Source organism: Lepidochelys kempii, chromosome 5, assembly GCF_965140265.1.
Source record: "Lepidochelys kempii isolate rLepKem1 chromosome 5, rLepKem1.hap2, whole genome shotgun sequence".
Taxonomy (NCBI): Eukaryota; Metazoa; Chordata; order Testudines; family Cheloniidae; genus Lepidochelys; species Lepidochelys kempii.
Genome location: NC_133260.1, coordinates 29,068,271 through 29,088,799, shown reverse-complemented (window position 1 = coordinate 29,088,799; position 20,529 = coordinate 29,068,271). Strand labels below are relative to the sequence as shown.

The window sequence follows — 20,529 nt, the reverse complement described above, 5'->3', positions numbered from 1 at the left end:
GCTGGAGAAATAGGCTTCAGGGTACTCAGCATGTGTGCAACGTTTCTCTTAAGCCCTATATTGAGAACCTTGGCTGTGGCAGTGCCGTCTATTTTTTCCACGATTTTGTTCACAAACTGTCATCAGATTAGGCCAGTTCTTGATCTAGTGCTCAAAACAGTCCACTACTGAGTTCCATCGCACGTCTTGTGGGAGAGTTCGTTTGGTTCCTCCCACTTTTTTCAGAGCAGCTGCTGCAAAGTGGTTGTTACGGAAGTATTTTGCAATTTTAACAACATTAGCCTTTATTTCTGGAACACTGAAGTCTTTGGCTAGGAGGTGCATCAAATAAGCACTGCAACCGTATGTTATTAGCTTGGGACTCACTTCTAAGTATTTTCTTCTCATCTTGGGTACATGTGTAGCATTGTCTGTGACCAAGCTGCATACTAGACATTTGAATTTTTTTTCACAGTTTGTTATAACTTTTACTGCTACTTCTTGTAAGTATTCTGCTGTGTGTGCATTTCCTGATGTATCAATTGTTTCTGTAAGGAAGACATTTGTGTGTGGGGGTGGGGGGGGTGAGAAAACCTGGATTTGTGCAGGAAATGGCCCACCTTGATTATCATGCACATTGTAGGGAGAGTGGTCACTTTGGATAAGCTATTACCAGCAGGAGAGTGAGTTTGTGTGTGTGGTTTTTGGAGGGTGGTGAGGGAGTGAGAGAACCTGGATTTGTGCAGGAAATGGCCCACGTTGATTATCATACACATTGTGAAGAGAGTGGTCACTTTGGATGGGCTATTACCAGCAGCAGAGTGAGTTTGTGTGGGGGTGGGGCGGAGGGTGAGAAAACCTGGATTTGTGCTGGAAATGGCCCAACTTGATGATCACTTTAGATAAGCTATTACCAGCAGAACAGTGGGGTGGGAGGAGCTATTGTTTCATGGTCTCTGTGTGTATATAATGTCTTCTGCAGTTTCGACGGTATGCATCCGATGAAGTGAGCTGTAGCTCACGAAAGGTCATGCTCAAATAAATTGGTTAGTCTCTAAGGTGCCACAAGTACTCCTTTTCTTTTTCCTTCTTCTGTTGTTACACAAGCACATACAACAGGATCATTGTGGTCATTGCTCCAGCCATCAAGACTTAGGTTAACAATTTCACCCTCTAGACCTTTTGCACACTGTTCAATTTCTCTTTCATATACTTTATTGGGCAATTTGCCTGCAACATCTGGTCTGTTGTGTGGACTGTATCCTGGTCTTAATGACTGAACCATGTTAATGAAGTGAGGGTTCTCAGTCATACGGAAAGGAGAGTTTGTTGCATAAACAAACCGGACAATTTCCCCATCAATTATCTTTTTTGTAATCTGCTGGTTCTTATCACAAATTTATCTATGGTTGTTTCTGGATGATGGAGATTTTTTTTTCTTTTTGCTACTGGTGATATACTATGGCTATGTGACATATGATATGAGTGAAACACTATCATTGGCAGATAACTCTGAAACTATAGAAAATGATGGTGGTCTTAAAGGTGGAAAGTCTTCAGAATCCATCCTCAACATACAGGATTCTCCTAAACAAAATAAGTCAATGCAGTTATTTAATTATTATTACCATGCTGCTCATTTAGTATTACTCATTGCATTCACTGACACTCAGTACCACTTTAAAAGTGAAATTGTAAAAGGAAGAGCTGCCTATTTTAGCTATTTATTTTTTATCACAACTGCATCTAAAATGATAGTGCTATAGAATAACAACTATATTTTTTGCTCAAATATGAGAATTTAAGAATAGTCCAGAAGCAAGACAGGCAGTCCTTAAGAAAGAAGTCTGAAATAAAAAAGTTTACTAACTTGAAGATCCTGCATGTTCAGACATGTTCCTTTCATCTTCTTCAATGCAGCTTCCTCCTGAGAAGGAACACTTCTCATGATGTTGTTTTGTTCGGGCAACCAGACGTTGCATTTCTTTGTTGCACTGTTTGCATTTTGCATGCATGTCTGTCTTACTCACGGGTAGAGGAACTTCATTAAAATATTCCCAAACTGGCTCTCTTTTACGGCCTGCTGCCATTATAGGTTTTCCCTTCTAGAGAGAGAATAGTATGGTAGATCTCAAATCAATGAAGGCTACATTCAGAAAGACCTCAATACTTCTGAAATATGCTGCTCAAGGACTGTTTGAAACTTTGTACTTTTAGAGAGAGGTAAGGGATTGCCTCTGTGTACGCAAATTTGCAAAAGGACAATAGGGTTGAGGTCTGTTATTTCTCACCTCTATTTATTCATTTATTTATTTGAATTATTTTTGCTGTTAACAAGCATGTTATCTCTAGAGACACAAATCCAAAGTTGAGAACTGCAAAACTATGCATCTCTGATGGTGTCTTCTAGACAGAGCACTGAGTCCCACTGGGTAGATAAAAAGATTAACCTAAATAATCTGTACAGAAGCCCCTGGAACCCCATAAGATTGGGTCTCTAATCCATGAACTATGGGAACTCATTTACAAAACTTTTCTTAAACATTACATGAATATATTGTCTCATACTATATGTCATAAATATAAAGGGAAGGGTAAACCCCTTTGAAATCCCTCCTGGCCAGGGGAAAGCTCCTCTCACCTGTAAAGGGTTAAGAAGCTAAAGGTAACCTCGCTGGCACCTGACCAAAATGACCAATGAGGAGACAAGATACTTTCAAAAGCTGGGAGGAGGGAGAGAAACAAAGGGTCTGGGTCTGTCTGTAGTCGTCTTGGCCGGGGACAGAACAGGAATGGAGTCTTAGAACTTTTAGTAAGTAATCTAGCTAGGTATGTGTTAGATTATGATTTCTTTAAATGGCTGAGAAAAGAATTGTGCTGAATAGAATAACTATTTCTGTCTGTGTATCTTTTTTGTAACTTAAGGTTTTGCCTAGAGGGGTTCTCTATGTTTTTGAATCTAATTACCCTGTAAGATATCTACCATCCTGATTTTACAGGGGGGATTCCTTTATTTCTATTTACTTCTATTTTTTATTAAAAGTCTTCTTGTAAAACACTGAATGCTTTTTCATTGTTCTCAGATCCAAGGGTTTGGGTCTGTGGTCACCTAGGCAAATTGGTGAGGCTTTTTACCAAACCTTGTCCAGGAAGTGGGGTGCAAGGTTTTGGGAAGTATTTGGGGGGAAGGATGCGTCCAAACAGCTCTTCCCCAGTAACCAGTATTAGTTTGGTGGTAGTAGCGGCCAGTCCAAGGATAACGGGGGTAATATTTTGTACCTTGGGGAAGTTTTGACCTAAGCTGGTAAAGATAAGCTTAGGAGGTTTTTCATGCAGGTCCCCACATCTGTACCCTAGAGTTCAGAGTGGGGGAGGAACCGTGACACTATAGAATTGGAATTTATAATCCTTATTCCATGATGATATATCTTTGAGCTATAATGATCTTAATTAAAACTATCCTTAGATAACTTTTTTCCTCAAAAAGCATTTTATCAAAAAAATGTGATTTAAATTAAAAAAATTCAATTTTGGTGATTTTTTTAAAAAAAATCATTGATTTTTATCCACCGTGTTATCCACTCTTGCGGTCAGATGTTCCATCCAAAACCTCCCAGAAGCTGGTGTCAGTTCATGTTCTGTGCTTGTCTGATGTCATTATGGACAAAATTCCCCCCTGCACTCTACTTCCAGTTCCCCAAAACTTATGAGTCACCTAAATTTATATATGCCAAAGTTAGTAGGCCTCAAGCCTCATGCTAACTGTTGAAGCCAGTGACTTACAGGATACAAGCCATTACTGCGGAATATAATGCAAAGCAGTGAATGTAATAGAGGTAAACTGGCCAACAGGGCTAAACCCCCCCCCCATTACAGCTCAGGAGGCTGTGGCCACAGAAACGCTGCATTAGCCCTTGAAGGCTGCTACTAGTACAACTATATAGCAGAGATATGTCATCATAGAAATGTTTCAAGTTTTGTTAGCTATAATTTCCTCCCCATTCAATGAGACGTACAACTGTACGTATAACTAAGGCACCTACCTTTACAGGTGAAGGCATACAGAAAGAGTCACAACTTTGAAAAAATCAATAACAATTCAATAGTTTTGTATTCTATATGTGACATATTCAGAATACATGAGTGTGATGTGTTATAGAGGTTCTATCAGTGCTCATTTGGGATGACTTACTTAATTACTGGCTTTGTCACTCATAAGTACGACATCTGTCTAAAGCTCAAGGTGATGAAACTTTTTTGTCAGATCACCCTATTATGTATTCCTATTTGTGTATTAAATAAATAACTCTTTAAGGCAGGAACAGTACCTTTCTGTATGTTCAAATTACGCCTAGAACATCGGGGCTCTACCAGAATGCAAATAATATGGGATCATGTGTAAAAATTATAGATATAATTTTACGTGCATACTTTATACGCTCTGTGTATATAAAATGCAGTTCTTTAGTAGTCTTATGATTTCTTTTTTGTTTGTATGAGCTCAGATTTGAAAACAAGCAATCTAGACATTCTATTATTTCTGAGGACTGAAGTTTTGGTGAAAAGAAAAGGAGTAGTGGCACCTTAGAGACTAACAAATTTATTTGAACATAAGATTTCGTGAGCTACAGCTCACTTCATCGGATGCATTCAGTGGAAAATACAGTGGGGAGATTTATATACACAGAGAACATGAAACAATGGGTGTTACCATACACACTGTAAGGAGAGTGATCACTTAAGATGAGCTATTACCAGCAGGAGGGGGAGGAGCAGGAGAGAAAACCTTTTGTAGTGATAAGGTGGGCCATTTCCAGCAGTTGACAAGAACGTCTGAGGAACAGTGGGGGATGGGGGAGGGATAGTTTTACTTTGTGCAATGACCCATCCACTCCCAGTCTTTATTCAAGCCTAAGTTAGTTGTATCCAGTTTGCAAATTAATTCCAATTCAGCAGTTTCTCATTGGAGTCTGTTTTTGAAGTTTTTTTGTTCAAGAATTGCCACTTTTAGGTCTGTAATGGAGTGACCAGAGAGATCGAAGTGTTCTCCGACTGGTTTTTGAATGTTATAATTCTTGACGTCTGATTTGTGTCCATTGATTCTTTTACGTAGAGACTGTCCAGTTTGACCAATGTACATGGCAGAGGGGCATTGCTGGCACATGATGGCATATATCACATTGGTAGATGTGCAGGTGAACGATCCTTCAAACTGGTCATTTTCCAGGTCTGCCATTCTCAGTTAGTGGGTACTGGATATGTTTATATGCCAAACTGGCCCTGGCAACTAAATCACAGTATTCGGACAGCATAGTTTGTTTGGTCTTTGACCTGTTAACCAGTAATATAAACTGCATGTAGTAGAATATTGTTTACATTGTCTTCTGTAAAATTTAAGAAACAACATTTTAGACACAGTATGTTTCATGGTGGTTGATCACTTAATCAGATCCTTTGGATAAGAGCTGTTAACTTTGAACAGGGTTCATATTAATTTAGCTTCAGAGTCGCATTGTACTGTTAAAAATGGAGGTGTATTAAATATGTCAGACAAAATACAGTTTCTAATAGGAATTCTGCAGCCCTGATTTCTCTTTAGCTAATTTCTTCTTCTAGAAAATGTCAGTGATTTTGGAGTGTTGTCATCTTGACGCTTTAAGAATGCATCTTGCATTTTTTGGCCTTTAACCTTTGTATTAGTGGTGAGTTCACCTTCAGTGGGTTTGGCTGTTGACCAGGGTGGTGCTGGGTGTTTCTTTTTATTTCTTCCAGGCTGTCCATTGTTCATGAATAAAACAGTTACATTAGTCAACAGGCAGACTCTCATTTGTACTTACTTATTTAGAACAAAAGAATGGTTATGGTTTTCTTCTTGCCTGTTTTATTGGTATATTTTATTTTAACCCTAGTATAAAATAAATGTGAGTGCCTAAACAGAGGCATAGTTCTACCCGTTAGAGTTCATTCAGTAATAGGAAGCATTTTTATGGTGTAATCCAGAGTTCTTCAGCCTGGGAGATTACACTGGTGTCATGGGGTTGAGACAATCTTGCCCTTCCCATATTGCTACATGGGAAGGAAATCCTGGGGATCCACAGTATAGAAAAGGTTGAGAAACATTGTCTTAGTCCAATAATCTAGTGGAAGAAGTATTTCCAGAACATTTTAAAGAGTCAGTATCAATAAATATATACCTGGGACGGTAGCTCTTATGATTTATTATTAAATATTTGTATATAGCATTATAGGTATGCATGGCACTTTAGGAAGAGACTAAAGACACTGTGCCACATCTTCCGCTGGTTACACCAGCTTAGAGGAGCTTAAGCCTTATAGCATCCCCATTCCCCATAGCCAGGTGGGTTTCAGGAAAGAAACTGCAGGGAGGAACCAGTCAGAGATACCAGAGCAGCTACAGGAAGCCATTCAAGCAGGGGCCCATGGACATGGATGATGTCATCAGGCTGTTTTTTGCAGTTGTCACTCTGAACATTCTGTTCCCCGGGCTGACTGGGGGTTTGCTCCAATACTTTCTGGCCTCTCCCTTCCTTTGTCTTTCCTTCCAGCTAATCCCCTCCTAAAATAACCCTACTGAAAGAATTTGTAAAAAATAATAATAATAAATAAATCATGGAACTAACAAAATGTTTGTGAGCCATCACATTGATTGTTCTACTTGTATGTTATATCCCTTTCTTATTTGTAATGATGGCCAAAGATCCATGACGTAGCTTTGGAGGCAGACTAAATCTGTCAATCAGAAGCAGGGGCAGTGTGGCTCCACATCTGATAAACTCAAAACTGCCAGATTTATTCTGTCTTTGCAGACCAGCTTCAGAGCAAATTGAAAGGAGGAAAATAAGGGGAGGGGAGAAGGGTTTAAATCTCCAGGCTGTTGTGTCTGCCTTTATTAGAAGAGAGGATTTCTTTTCTCCTCACTCCGTGCTCAGCCATGCGGAGTGCAGCATGGTACAGAACGCTAAGAAGAGCAGGATGGCTACTGACAGGGATCCAAAGACAGAGCAAGAAGGGACCTTAGGACCAACCCCTCCATCCTTTCTGCATCATGCGCTTTGCCCAGCCCTGCAGTGGCTTAGGGCTACCCCTGCAGGAATGCCAGCCCAGTGCTGTCTCCCAGAGCAGCAACTGGGCCAAGGAGTCCTTTGAACCTTTGGATTTGGGCAGATATGAACTGGCTATGGTGCTTCCTTCCCAGAAAGATACACCAGAGATGTGTTTACTTTAAGACACTTTAATATACTGGCAGGTATGGCTGAGGTTAACTTAAATAAGGCATGTTACACACCGCATCACCTAGTGGCTGAACAGCATAATACAGTTCAGCATTCCATTACATGTGGGAACTTTGGAAGCCCCCTTCTGGATCCAGTCCAGCATAAACCTACAGTTGGAACTACCTCTTTCTCAGGGGATGAAAGCTGCTCAAAAGAGTAACCACAAGGTATCCCCTCACTCCAGGTCTCTTTCAGAAATTTTTCTCTCTCCATCTGAGGTGGAAGTGGATCAAGGGGAGGCATAAGAAAGAGGTTTCCCAGATGTTCAGTCCCTTCTACTGACCTGAATATAAAGTACTAACAAGAAAGAGTGCCCCCTTCTTCCATCCGTTTCATGTTCTGAAGAGTTTTATGTAGGGGATTCATCGTGGAGGCACTGTAAGAATCACATAGTGAAATCTGTTTCCCTCAAACCACATAAATCTGCAGCGTGCAATAGGGCAAATAATCCTTAGTGCCTGGTTCCCCTGCTCATCTTCACAAAATGTAGCATCGCAAATCAATGAGGAAAAGACCAGGCTGTAGACATATTGTTTCCTCTAGGCATGCATACATACATCCCCAGAAAGGAATTTTCTCTGCCTACGAGAGGCAGGCAAATGGTTAATTCTGGAGGAAAGCTAAGAGGTTCTGGCACCTTATTCACCATTGAGGTATCTCACAATATACTAATTTATAATATTTTTTAAAAAGTAGACTTTTTATTATTGGCCAAGTGTAGCAAGACCCCGCACTCAATGTGATGGTATTTCTCTGTTTGTTTGAATGTAATGTGATAACTTTTGAACACGGCATCCAAAGGTCCTAAGCATGAGTGGAAAGAACCTTATTGAGTTTGCTGAAAACTGGAACAGGAAAATGGACACACACTGTTCTTGCATCTGGTTAGCATACCCAATGGTTTCAACCACTGACTTATCTCCCAAACAGAAAGGAAAGAAATAGGAAACTGGGGAGGAGGAGAGAATTTGGACACATACAGTCCTTGGCATGGGAGTGGTAGAATGGACATCATTGGTATGTGGAGAGGTGGAGTAGGGGACACACAAAGACCCTGGCAGTGGGAAAAGGGTGCCTACAGAAACCCTGGTGTGAGCACCTCACACAGTCCTTGGAATGGGGTAAAAGAGAACCCATGGTGAAAATAGCCTATGTGGAGGAGAGTTAACTCCTCTGGCCACTTGTGAATCCCCATCAATCCGAATGTTGCATAGAGAAACCTAGTGCCAAAGGTTGCAGTCCACTATAACATGAAGTATATTTTCTGAATATCACAAACTGCTTTGTTTTGTTTTTTTTTGTAAAGATCATTGCATCAGGCCTGTCAGACTCTCTTTAGTTATATGCAGTGTAGTTGTAGCCGTGTGGGTCCCAGGATATTAAAGAGACAAGGTAGGTGAGGTAATATCTTTTATTGGACCAACTTCTTTCCTGTGTGGCTTGAAAGCTTGTCTCTCTCACCAACAGAAATTGGTCCAATAAAAGGCATTACCTTCCCGCACCTTGTCTCTCTAAACTTTCTTTAGTTATGGACCAGTTTTCTAATATACACTATATTTTACTGGTCAGCAAATAACAAATGTGCTTCTGATTTCACACAGAAACATTAGCAGTACTGTGTAAGCTGCTCATTAGCACACTTGTTTTGTGTGTTTGATTTAACAGGAAATCGTGTTTATAGGAAATGCAATCAGTTAATTAACTTGTTAATTAACAGGTGGGTAATTTGTATCTTTTTTTTTCCTACCATGTGTTGCTTTAAATAGATAAATTCTACAGGAGTTTGCTCTTGCTGGATTCAAACATTAGTTACTTGTTGAAACCCCTGCCATCTATCACTTTCTGACCAGAGTATCCTTATCTGTTTCTTTTGGCAACTTCTATGAACATTTAAGAAGGGATTTCTCAGCATTAGGTTGATGATATCGCTCCAACTTTATTCACATGTATTAATTCCTATATACTTCCCAACATCGGTATCTGTAAATATTGTTATATTATAAGAACAGAAAGATGCCAGCATCACAAGAAATATATTTATGAAATCATGCATATTTATGAAATCATGTATTTTCTCCATTTCCATTGTTCTGTTCAGTTTTCTATTATAGTTCTTTTATATCATAGTTCTGCTTTGTTAGTGCTTGCAAAAACCTACATTTATTTCTTCCTAACTAACTACTGAACATGCTGTTGAGCATCCTTCAAAAGGTGGGTGCGCACTGCACTTTCCTTTGAAAATGTGGCTCTGATTAGCTAATGCATTTGTAGTACTACTGTGGAAACAGTCAAATTCACTAGGTTTAGAAATTGATCTCCCTTAAAAGTCAATTCTTTTATTGGTTTCAAAGCAGGAGCTCCAAGCTATACCAGAAAGAAAGTTTAAAGGGTTCTAGATGTAAATGTTTCTGTGCAGATGTTGGTTGTATTCAGAACGAAAGGAATAGATATTGTAACTGTAATTCTTAAATATTAAATAAAAAAAATTACAGGATCAACTGCAGTAGTAAATTATAGATGTGTGCCAGATAGACAAAAGCTGTTATATGGAACAGGTGCCTCTGAGCAATCTTTGGAAGACCTGTGGTCCTAGGGGTCAGAATTTTTGTAATTTTAGCTGATCTCACAGACTCTCAGGTTGTTTAGGCACTGTCAACAAATCCTAATACCTGATGTGAAAAGGGATTGAAATGTAAATATACATATTGGGCAAAATTGTATTAACTGCCTGGGACAAAAAAGGCAAGTTAAGTGTAGATCATGAGGCTGGAGCTACTACAATTCAGTGAGCCAGTGTTCATTAGATAAAATGAAAGAGTTTGAAGAGGACATATTAATAATGCTTTTGCAAATCAGATTTAATTATTTTTATATATCAAATCAATGTGATCTATCTAGAGCTGAAAGGGAGAAAGCAGTGGGGAACATTTGTTAAATGCCATACATTCAGGACAAATTTAGGCGCAAATCCTCCCCCCGTGCGCAAAACTTAAATGTCAGGTTTTGAGCATGAACTCTCTCCATGTGTTTGACAAGGTAGGATTGTCTCTCCTAGGTCACAGACCACTGTCAAAAGTTGCATTGTGGCTGCTGTTGCATTGTTTGAGTGCCGTTTCCTCTGCAGTTTCTTTTATATGGGTGTCTTGGTTAGTGGAGCTTCACAGTTGTAAATCCACTGGTTATGTCCACCAGCCCTCAGACTCTTCTTCATAGCTATGGAGGTGGAGTGCAAAGCATTCTTTGTAGGCTTCCACCTGTGCAGTAGATGGAGGCATAGGGTTTGGGTTATACACTGAGACAGTAAAAATGGGAGAAAGGGAAAACATTAATTTAAAAAATAATGTAGAACCCAGAGGCATAGAAAAAATGGATTGAGTGGGTTAAATATCTTCAACAGATAACCTAACACAAATACATGAAATGTTAATTTTGTGTTGAATCTTTTGTGCTTTTATTTCCCCACTTTTGCTTTGATGTGAGGAAATGGAAGGGGAGAGTTCCGGTAATCTGCTGCTGCTTCACCTCCTTTCACTTTTACTATGACTAACCATTATCACATTGCAAGTAAAATTTCCATGTGACAACCCAAGTCCCTTTTACAGCACCTTTGCTCATGAGCTAACATTTCTTACAGCAGGCTTTTAAGCATATTTACCAATCTTTTAGTGGCCATATGTCTAAATGAGACTGGATCACAAATTCATGCCTGCCTCTCCAATGCCCATATTCATGCCCATTTATTGAACTAGGTTTCTTGATGTCATACAGAGAAGACATTTCATACCTGGGACTTTGCTAGTGGGAGAGCCTGCTCCTCTAGCCAATGAAACGTATGCAAGTCCTGTTTAGGGCAGTTGGGAGACTGATGATGGTTTTCATACATCTGACTTTGGCCCTTGGTGGTTACATCTAGCTTTTTAATATATATTACTTTAGTCACTGGGTATCCTCAGTTAGGAATCAGCTTATAACCTTTCTAATTTTTTTTTCGCCTCCAATTTGTGCAGAGCTTGGCGGTGTATTATTTGTGAGGTATCGAAAACATGCTGATCCTGAATTGCTTTGCCATACTCGAGTACATCTCCCTCCATTGATCAATGTATTTAGTTTGTTCTGATATTTTCCAGCTTCTTAATTTGCCTTGTATTTGATTGACACAGCAACTGCAACACTTAGGTTTTAAAACTAAGGGAGCTACATTTTTCAAACGGGTTGTCAGAAATATAAAGGGAAGGGTAATCACCTTTAAAATCCCTCCTGGCCAGAGGAAAAATCCTTTCACCTGTAAAGGGTTAAGAAGCTAAAGATAACCTCGCTGGCACCTGACCAAAATGACCAATGAGGAGACAAGATACTTTCAAAAGCTGGGAGGAGGGAGAAAAACAAAGGGTCTGTGTCTGGCTGTGTGATGCTTTTGCCGGGGACAGAACAGGAATGGAGTCCTAGAACTTAGTAAGTAATCTAGCTAGGTATGTGTTAGATTATGATTTCTTTAAATGGCTGAGAAAATAGCTGTGCTGAATAGAATGAATATTCTGGTCTGTGTGTCTTTTTTGTAACTTAAGGTTTTGCCTAGAGGGATTCTCTATGTTTTGAATCTAATTACCCTGTAAGGTATTTACCATCCTGATTTTACAGAGGTGATTCTTTTTACGGTTTCTTCTATTAAAATGTTTCTTTCCAAGAACTGAATGTTTTTTTCATTGTTCTAAGATCCAAGGGTTTGGGTCTGTGGTCACCTATGCAAATTGGTGAGGATTTTTACCAAACCTTCCCCAGGAAGTAGGGTGCAAGGGTTGGGAGGATTTTGGGGGGGAAAGACGTTTCCAAACAACGTTTTCTCAGGAACCCAGAGAAATGTTTGGTGGTGGCAGTGGAATACCAAGGGCAAGGGGTAAAATAGTTTGTACCTTGGGGAAGTTTTAACCTAAGCTGGTAAAAGTAAGCTTAGGAGGTTTTCATGCAGGTCCCCACATCTGTACCCTAGAGTTCAGAGTGCGGGAGGAACCTTGACACTTCACTTCCTGGACAAGGTTTGGTAAAAAGCCTCACCAATTTGCCTAGGTGACTACAGACCCAGACCCTTGGATCTTAAGAACAATGAACAATCCTCCCAACACTTGCACCCCCCCTTTCCTGGGAAATGTTGGATAAAAAGCCTCACCAATTTGCATAGGTGACCATAGACCCAAACCCTTGGATCTGAGAACAATGAAAAAGCATTCAGTTTTCTTACAAGAAGACTTTTAATAAAAATAGAAGTAAATAGAAATAAAGAAATCCCCCCTGTAAAATCAGGATGGTAGATACCTTACAGGGTAATTAGATTCAAAACATAGAGAACCCCTCTAGGCAAAACCTTAAGTTACAAAAAAGATACACAGACAGAAATAGTTATTCTATTCAGCACAGTTCTTTTCTCAGCCATTTAAAGAAATCATAATCTAACATGTACCTAGCTAGATTACTTACTAAAAGTTCTAAGACTCCATTCCTGGTCTATCCCCGGCCAAGACAGAATATAGACAGACCCACAGACCCTTTGTTTCTCTCCCTCCTCCCAGCTTTTGAAAGTATCTTGTCTCCTCATTGGTCATTTTGGTCAGGTGCCAGCGAGGTTACCTTTAGCTTCTTAACCCTTTACAGGTGAGAGGAGCTTTCCCCTGGCCAGGAGGGATTTCAAAGGGGTTTACTCTTCACTTTATATTTATGACACGGGTCTAATGGCACCCAGCTCCTACTGACATAATGGAAAAAGGCAAAACAGCATATATATTTTTCAAGTAATAATCTGTCATATATATATATAAGTATACACAGATGCACATATGTCTATATATATGAATGATATACCTGTGTGCATATATACACACACAGAGGATATGTGTTTGTGCCTACATACACTTACGTGTATGTGCCAAAAAAATCGTTTTACTTAGTTCACTATGTTTAGCATTCTCTGCTCAACAGAGACTCTGGACTGGAAATTTATGGATGTTACATATCAAGATTGAGGTTAATTGTCTGAGCTGTGTAAAGAAGTTTGCATAGTGCCTGCCCCTTAATCTATTGGTCTGTTCAGGAATACTAAATTATTATTGCCTTTTATAAGTCTCAGGGTGCCATACAGAATTACAAACTTCCTATGGTATATCTTTATATATGGTCTCCTCTTTTGCCCATCTCTTTATCTATATAATCTAAAATCTGTGTTTCTATTTCACTCAGCAGTAATATGGAACTTGGCAACCATTATACAAAAGCCAGAAATCGTTTAGGAGCAGAAAATAAGGGGAAATACCTTATCTGATTAAAGTAACAAGGGTATAATATCTGGATGAATAGTAATTGCTCATAATGCAATGTGAACAGACGACCAAGGCTAACCTGTTTGTGCGCCATCCAAAAGATGTTTCCAGAAGCACACTGTCCCAGCAGCACAGCACATGAGCATCATGTTATGGTCATAAATTATTGTGATTCACCAATGGTACTTTTTGTAGTGTTCCCATCCAGTTTTTTTCTGTGGTAGTTTGAGAGATCCACTAAGATCAAAGCTTGAGGTGGTATATGGTTGCAGGAACTGACAAATCTGTATAAGATTAAAAAGATAAAATGTAAATTCGATTTAACAAGAAAACAAAACTCATAGTCTTGAATCTAGATCTGCTACTTTGTTTCTAAAAGAATATCTGAATATGTTCTCAGTAAAAGACAAGAGTACTTCTGAAAAATGATTAAAAAATTCAGCACCAAAATTAATTTCCCATTTATGTTTTTCTGCCTACTGCTTTTAAAGGAAATATAGTTAGAACTTATTTTGGAAACTAAGCTCTGGCTTTTAAGATTTTGTATTAGCAGAGCAGCAACATGAAAGGGGATAATTTCCTTTAGTGTTTTAGACATCTGTAGAGTATTTTCCATTCAGACACTGGAGATTTTATATCTACTACATATGCAATCCCTTTGTGTGGCTTCTGAAAATAATGAGTGATTTGATTTTACTTGAAGGCTATAATATTGCTTCCCTTATCAAGCTTAGAAGGTCACAGTATAATGATCTTATCAGTTAAATTATGCTATTGCAGGTTCAGGATTAATAAAATTTAATACTCCAGTTCTTGAACTGGGTTTCCTGATATAAAGCTCCTATTTTTCTCCTGTTTGTCATTGTTTATTGCAGTTTCTTACAGAATAATTGTTATCTGAAATGACGCACACTGCCCAAGTTTAATTGTATAAAATATCTGTTGACTTTGCTGAGACTAAATAGAACACCCACATGTTTATAGGCATGTGCTTTTCAGACATCGGGCATATAGATAGCTCCCTACGTATGTTTCTGTTTAGCTATTATCCTCCTGAAATTGTGGAAGTACACTTAAGCCATTGATAAACTACTGAATTACTTTCGGAGAGATACATATAATTCATGTTTGTTCTGTATAATAATTTAACAATATGTTTATTTAGATTTATACAAAGTGTGATAAAAGAGCTCCCATCCAGTGCTTTGGGCACTCATGCTAATTTTTTAAAAATATTAACAGAACGGTTACTTCCCTATGAGCAGGAAGAAAAAGGTAGGCTTTGCAGCGTTTGTAGTTTTTTAATCAGTTTTGTCTTTGTTATAAAACTAAAATGACACTATCCAGATCCTCTCCCTCCATTATTTTAAAGATAATTTTGGTGGTCCCTGGGGAGAATGGGCAGTGGTAGGAGATTGGGTTTCTGTTTCTGGCTATGCCATGGTTTTCCGGCTTGTTTTAGATTGGGTAAGTTGACTTACCTCTCTGCTCTTCTTTTGTTTAAGAGTATTGTGCAGCACATACTGCATTTTTTAATAGAAAAAGGAACACTAAAACACTTGTTTAAAACAAACAAACCTGTAAGTTACATGTAGTTTGCGAACAGAAGCAAGAAAGAAATATTAGGTAAAAGTTTTGGCCTAACAATTGTGAAATGTGAATGCTGTAGGACTCAGTTATAGTCTATAGTCTGTCTATAGTCTGTATTTACTATCAATCTCATACTGTGTTGTCCTCTAGTTTTCCTTTTATGTTAATAATTATAAAAATTTGCTCTTACTTCCTTCTGTTTATCCTCACAGTTGTTCTTATGGGGTACTAAAATCACAGAACTATGGGCTTGGAGTTTGCTTGAAGAAACTAGAACAGCAAAACTACACACATGAAGGAAACATAATACACTCTTTGAATTCTGTATTTTCTGTTAAGCTACAGAGGGGTAGCCGTGTTAGTCTGGATCTGTAAGAGTGGCAAAGATTTTTTGTTGTTTACCTCAATAATACCGAGGTGTTATACCCTTAGCTGATCAGATCACCTGTGCAAATGAATGTACTTTTGAATGTCTGTCATGCGAAAACTATTTGTCAACTTACAAGAGGTGTATATTTTTTGAAACTCTAGCATTGTCTCCTTGTTAGAATGTTAGTTGCAAAGTAAAAAAAACCTTATTTTTTGAAACATTTTTGGCATTACTGGAAAGACTTCTAGATACTTATTAAGACTTATTGTAAGCACATTATGAACATTCATTCCTATAACACTCTGAGGCTCACAAATCCACACACAATGATAATGCACATAAAATATTGGTCCTTCCCCTCTTCTCAGTAGATTTAATGAGTGCTATAGTGATCATTTATAGTACTAAAATGCATTACTTTGGCAATTGTACTACAGAACTGATACTAGTGAACTCTGAAGTACTATCAAAAGTAATTAAAATTAAGCTGTAGTTGTCAAATAAGTTAATTTAATTTTTTATATTTTTTGTTTAGCTAGTTGCAGAGTTCAGGAATTTGTAGTGACTTGTCTACTTTTTACCATAGTCTCACAATTCTTACTGCAAGTTATCAAAATTCTACTAGGTTATTCCATTTTATAGTGTGATATGGTTACCCTCCACTTCCAACATCATTTTGATACAGTTGGGGAAACTGAAATGTAAAGTATAAATGACTGGTACAAGGCTGCACAGCAATTCAGTGACCGCTGGGAACTGAGCTCTGGAGTTCCCAGCTTCTGAGCTCTGCACAGGATTGGTATCTTGAAGTCAGTGAAAGAGCACATAGCTCTTTGTTAGCATATAGTATTTTGTTTTGCTGAACATCAAGATTTATTTTTAAGGAAAATATTGACCTTGGTTATGCCTCAGCCACTATTTATTTTTTGAATCAATACATCTTGATATTCACCTTAACCAAAGTAATTCTCTCATTGTTACAAAACCATTTATGGAGTATATATGCAGACACTAAAATCATCGTTGGGGATAGAGCCCCTGGAACTTCACCACCATACAAAGTACAGGACTATAGCACTAGAGCTAAGGATTAATTCATTTCGGTAACCAGCCATTTGAATGCGGCTTTTGCTTTTGGTGTTGAAGGTTCTGGTTTCTATCCCAGCAGACAACTGTTGTTTCTGTATGGATTTGGTCATGGGTTCAGTATTTAACCCTGTTTTACAGAAGAGTGTAAACCAAGGCATGGAGAGGTTATCTACCCAGGGTCACACATTGGGTTGATGGCAGTGCAAGATGTAGGACACCAGACTCCTGGCTCCTAGTCATGTGCTCTGACCACTAGATCATACTTCCTTCCATATTCTATATTTCCAGTTTACTCTCTTAACTTGTTGATCATTTGTCATTAAATTGTTATTTGTGGCAAAAATATGCCCTTCTATGGTGGATTCTATTCAAGGGTCTCAAAACACTTCAACAAACATAATGAATTAAATCCCACAATCTGTTTGACTTAGGTAAATAATATTATCCCCATACTTCAGATGAGGAAATAAATTAAATGTCTTTCCCAAGATCACACAGGAAAGCTATGGCGGAGGTGGGAACAAATCCCTAATCTCTTGGCTCCCACGCCTCTGCTTTAGCCAGCAGACCACCCCTCCGTTCCCTCTCCCACCCATGCCCATTTTCTTTGTATAGTTTTTTTTCTGATGAGGTATATAGTGAAGTTATATTCGCATAATAGTGGAAATGACCAAGGAGACCATATTTGCACGTGTGTATGAATTAAAAATTTTAGTACAGCATGATGGTGAAGGTGGTAATTGCTTCTGTTAAACAATAAAATGTTATTTTTTCATGTGTTCCTTTATGTAAAAAAAGTGAATTAATGATCTTCACAATGTCCATTCATATAACCACTCTGTTCTCTCCAATGTGCTGGACTGATTTATTTTTAAAGTTATTGTTCTGTTATGAAACTAAATAAGTTTGAAACTTGCTATGTAAAAATGATTTCACTGTAATTTCAATAATTGAGTAATTTTCAACATGTCCATCACCAGTATCTAGGAATCAATAACAAAATTGGTACTGAACAGCTTAGTAGTTACTAAAATAGAAATTCAGACTAATAGTTATATACAAATCTTAATATGGAGTTAAAAAAGTATGATATAGTATATTGTGAGTATTCTAAATATGCTATATTGTGATAAAGTACATAATGTGATACAGTCGCTACTCTTGTATTCCTTTCCCTTAATGACATCTTATTTCCTTGGCCCCAAAACCAAAGTTTACTCTGAACTAAGATTTTGTGTATAAAGATGTCCCCTCTCCCACAAAGATTTATTATTTTTCTCAGGGAATACATAAATAATACAAAATACAAATTTTCTTGAGTAGAAGAATTCACCCTATGACTATAACTAAGGTACAAGTCCTGCTATTTTTACTCAGGGAAAACTCTCATTAAATCAGCCTATTAAATTAAAGATTGATTTATGGGGAGTTTTGACTGTGATGATGATGGCAGAATTGGGCCCTTTATCCATTGCAAAACAAAAATCTTTAAGGTTGCTAAGAGCTACTGAAAAGAACATGTACTTCTACACGTCACATTTAACAAAATAAATAAATAAAAATTAACAAACTTGTGGAAATGACCAGCTAAGGTTAAATATAGAAGTATGATGCTTAGTTTAACATCCCATTCTTCAACGAGCACCTATACCCTAGAATTTTCTGTTTGTGCTAACCCCTACAACTTTGCTTCCTGCTCTTTAATGAATTTACCTTCCAATCTTAGGCCGTCTTCATTACCAAAAATAAAAATGTATTTTTACACCAGGATAACTGTCACGCGGTAAAATCCTACTGGTGACAAGGCACTATAGTTTTTTTTTTTTTAAACCACAGTTTGGCTAAGTGAGGTTAGTCATGAGCAGAGTATAGTGTTGACCTCACTTAGCTACTTGCACATGGTCTCTACTAGGATTTTACAGCAAGATAGCTAAGCTATTTAGTTACCCAAATGTAAAACCCACTTACTTTGGCAGTGAAGATGTAACCATAGTTTCTTTCATACCTGATATCTGACTCTGCAAGTTGAGGCTCAGAATTGTAGGATGTGTTGTTTTGGCATCAATAACTTCTTAAAGGGATTTTAGAATTTCACAGATGAAAGCTCTAGATGTCTTTTAAGTTGAAAACCATTGTGCTTTTACGTGGTATTGCATTGCAGTGCTTCTGCATGGCCACACCATTGCAGTCCTTTATCATAATCCCTTTTAGAAGGGATTTAAGCAGTTTGTAGTTTTGTAAACATAAAGTGATCTAGGTTTAGGAGGCTTATAAATGTAGATGCAAGTGTAGATACTTGTATAAACCGTGGCATATTGATTATGGTGGTGATTATATATCCAGATCTTGCGCCTTTAGAACAAACAAACAAACAAAAAACAGCTAAGGTAGATAGGGGCTTTTTTCTGTAATAAACTCTGGAGAATGCTGTATGCAATGTTGTAGCTGTATTGGTCCCAGAATATTAGAGAGACAAGGTGGAGTATGGGGAATGCTGTTTTCTGTATGTGTCCAATTAGAAATTTTAAAAATACGTTTCTTTAGCGTAGTAAAGTCCCCTGATTCTACAGTAGATCTACAGATCCTTCGTCCAGCTGAAGAGCCTGCCAAATTTGTTCTGCCTTCATAGCTACATGCAGGCTTGACCCTTGTCTGCTGCAGAGCTGTAGGTTCTTTGGATCTAAAACTTCTCTTAACTAAAACAAAGTAAAAAAGTTTACATTTTGGGGTGATTGGACTTCAATTTGGCTGTGTCTTTGTCAAGCTTGTCAGCTAGCCTTTTGAGCTGAGCCACTTGACTCTTTGTTTCCTTTCTTGAGGCTCTGCAGCAGCACATGCCCTGGCATGCCTGTGCAATCTCCTCTTTGATCTGTGCACTGTAGACCTGAGTACAAAGAGGAAGTCTTAAAGGGAATATTTGTCATCCTGCACAACTTTCTGGACAGTGCACAGATAGTGAGCTCTGCTCATTTTTGTGGCCAGAGAGAAGTGCCCACACACCATTTTCCAGTTGAGAAAGAGATTCAGGATGAAGGTGGAAAAATGTGACCTGTGGGTGGTGGAAGGGAGGTATCTAAGGGTAAGAAGAATGATCTGATGAGCTGTGTGTATCAATCGGTTGAGGAATAAAGTTACAGTTTAATCCTTCTATATGGGATAGTTGTGTGGCATAGCACTTTAGAAATTAACTGATCTTTGATGTTTTCTATCAGTTCTGCACATTGGAGGTATCATCAATGACCATGTATTCCATTCATCCTCAGATGAGAGTGATTTGTCTTTCTACTCTCTTAGAATGATCTCTTATGCTGTCATTAGTCTAGTTCTCAGCCATTTGTTCTTTTGAATTTGTGACTTCTTAGGTCAGATAAACAATTCAAGTAGCATGGGGCTTCTGTAGATGGGAATTTTGTATTTAACATCATGTCTGACTGTATTCCAGATATTGTATGCCTCTCCACAGTTAGTGAGATAAGTCTTTTACTTGTTTTGAATGAGTTATTCCATGTATCCGTTCTTTGCTGAATTCCAGTACCAGTCCCTGGCATTCTCTTGATGTCCTACCTGCATAGGTAACTACTTACTAAATTTGGGGATTTGATATCTTTGGAGAGAGAAATTTGCCCTATATTTCTATTTTCTTTAAAGCCCTGATTTTTAACAGTATACCTAAGCTTTGTGGCACACACATAACACTAATATAGTTGTTAAACAATAACTCGTATTGTAGCAATTAATAAGGGTTTGTTTGTGTATGTGTGACTTGTTTGCATAAAGATTGCTGGATAGGGTCTCGCTCATTTAATGAGTAACTAAAGACAATATATTATCGCATAAAACACTGAAGTAATGAATAATTAAAACTGTATTTTTTTATTAGTATATGATTTGTGTGTTC

The 20,529-nt window shown here is 38.1% G+C and overlaps 1 protein-coding gene across 3 annotated transcripts in view; it reads left to right on the top strand.

The window, feature by feature from the left end:
• Positions 1 to 20,529, top strand: part of TTC33 (tetratricopeptide repeat domain 33) — a 121,227-nt gene that overhangs the window by 29,283 nt on the left and 71,415 nt on the right. The window lies entirely within an intron of this gene.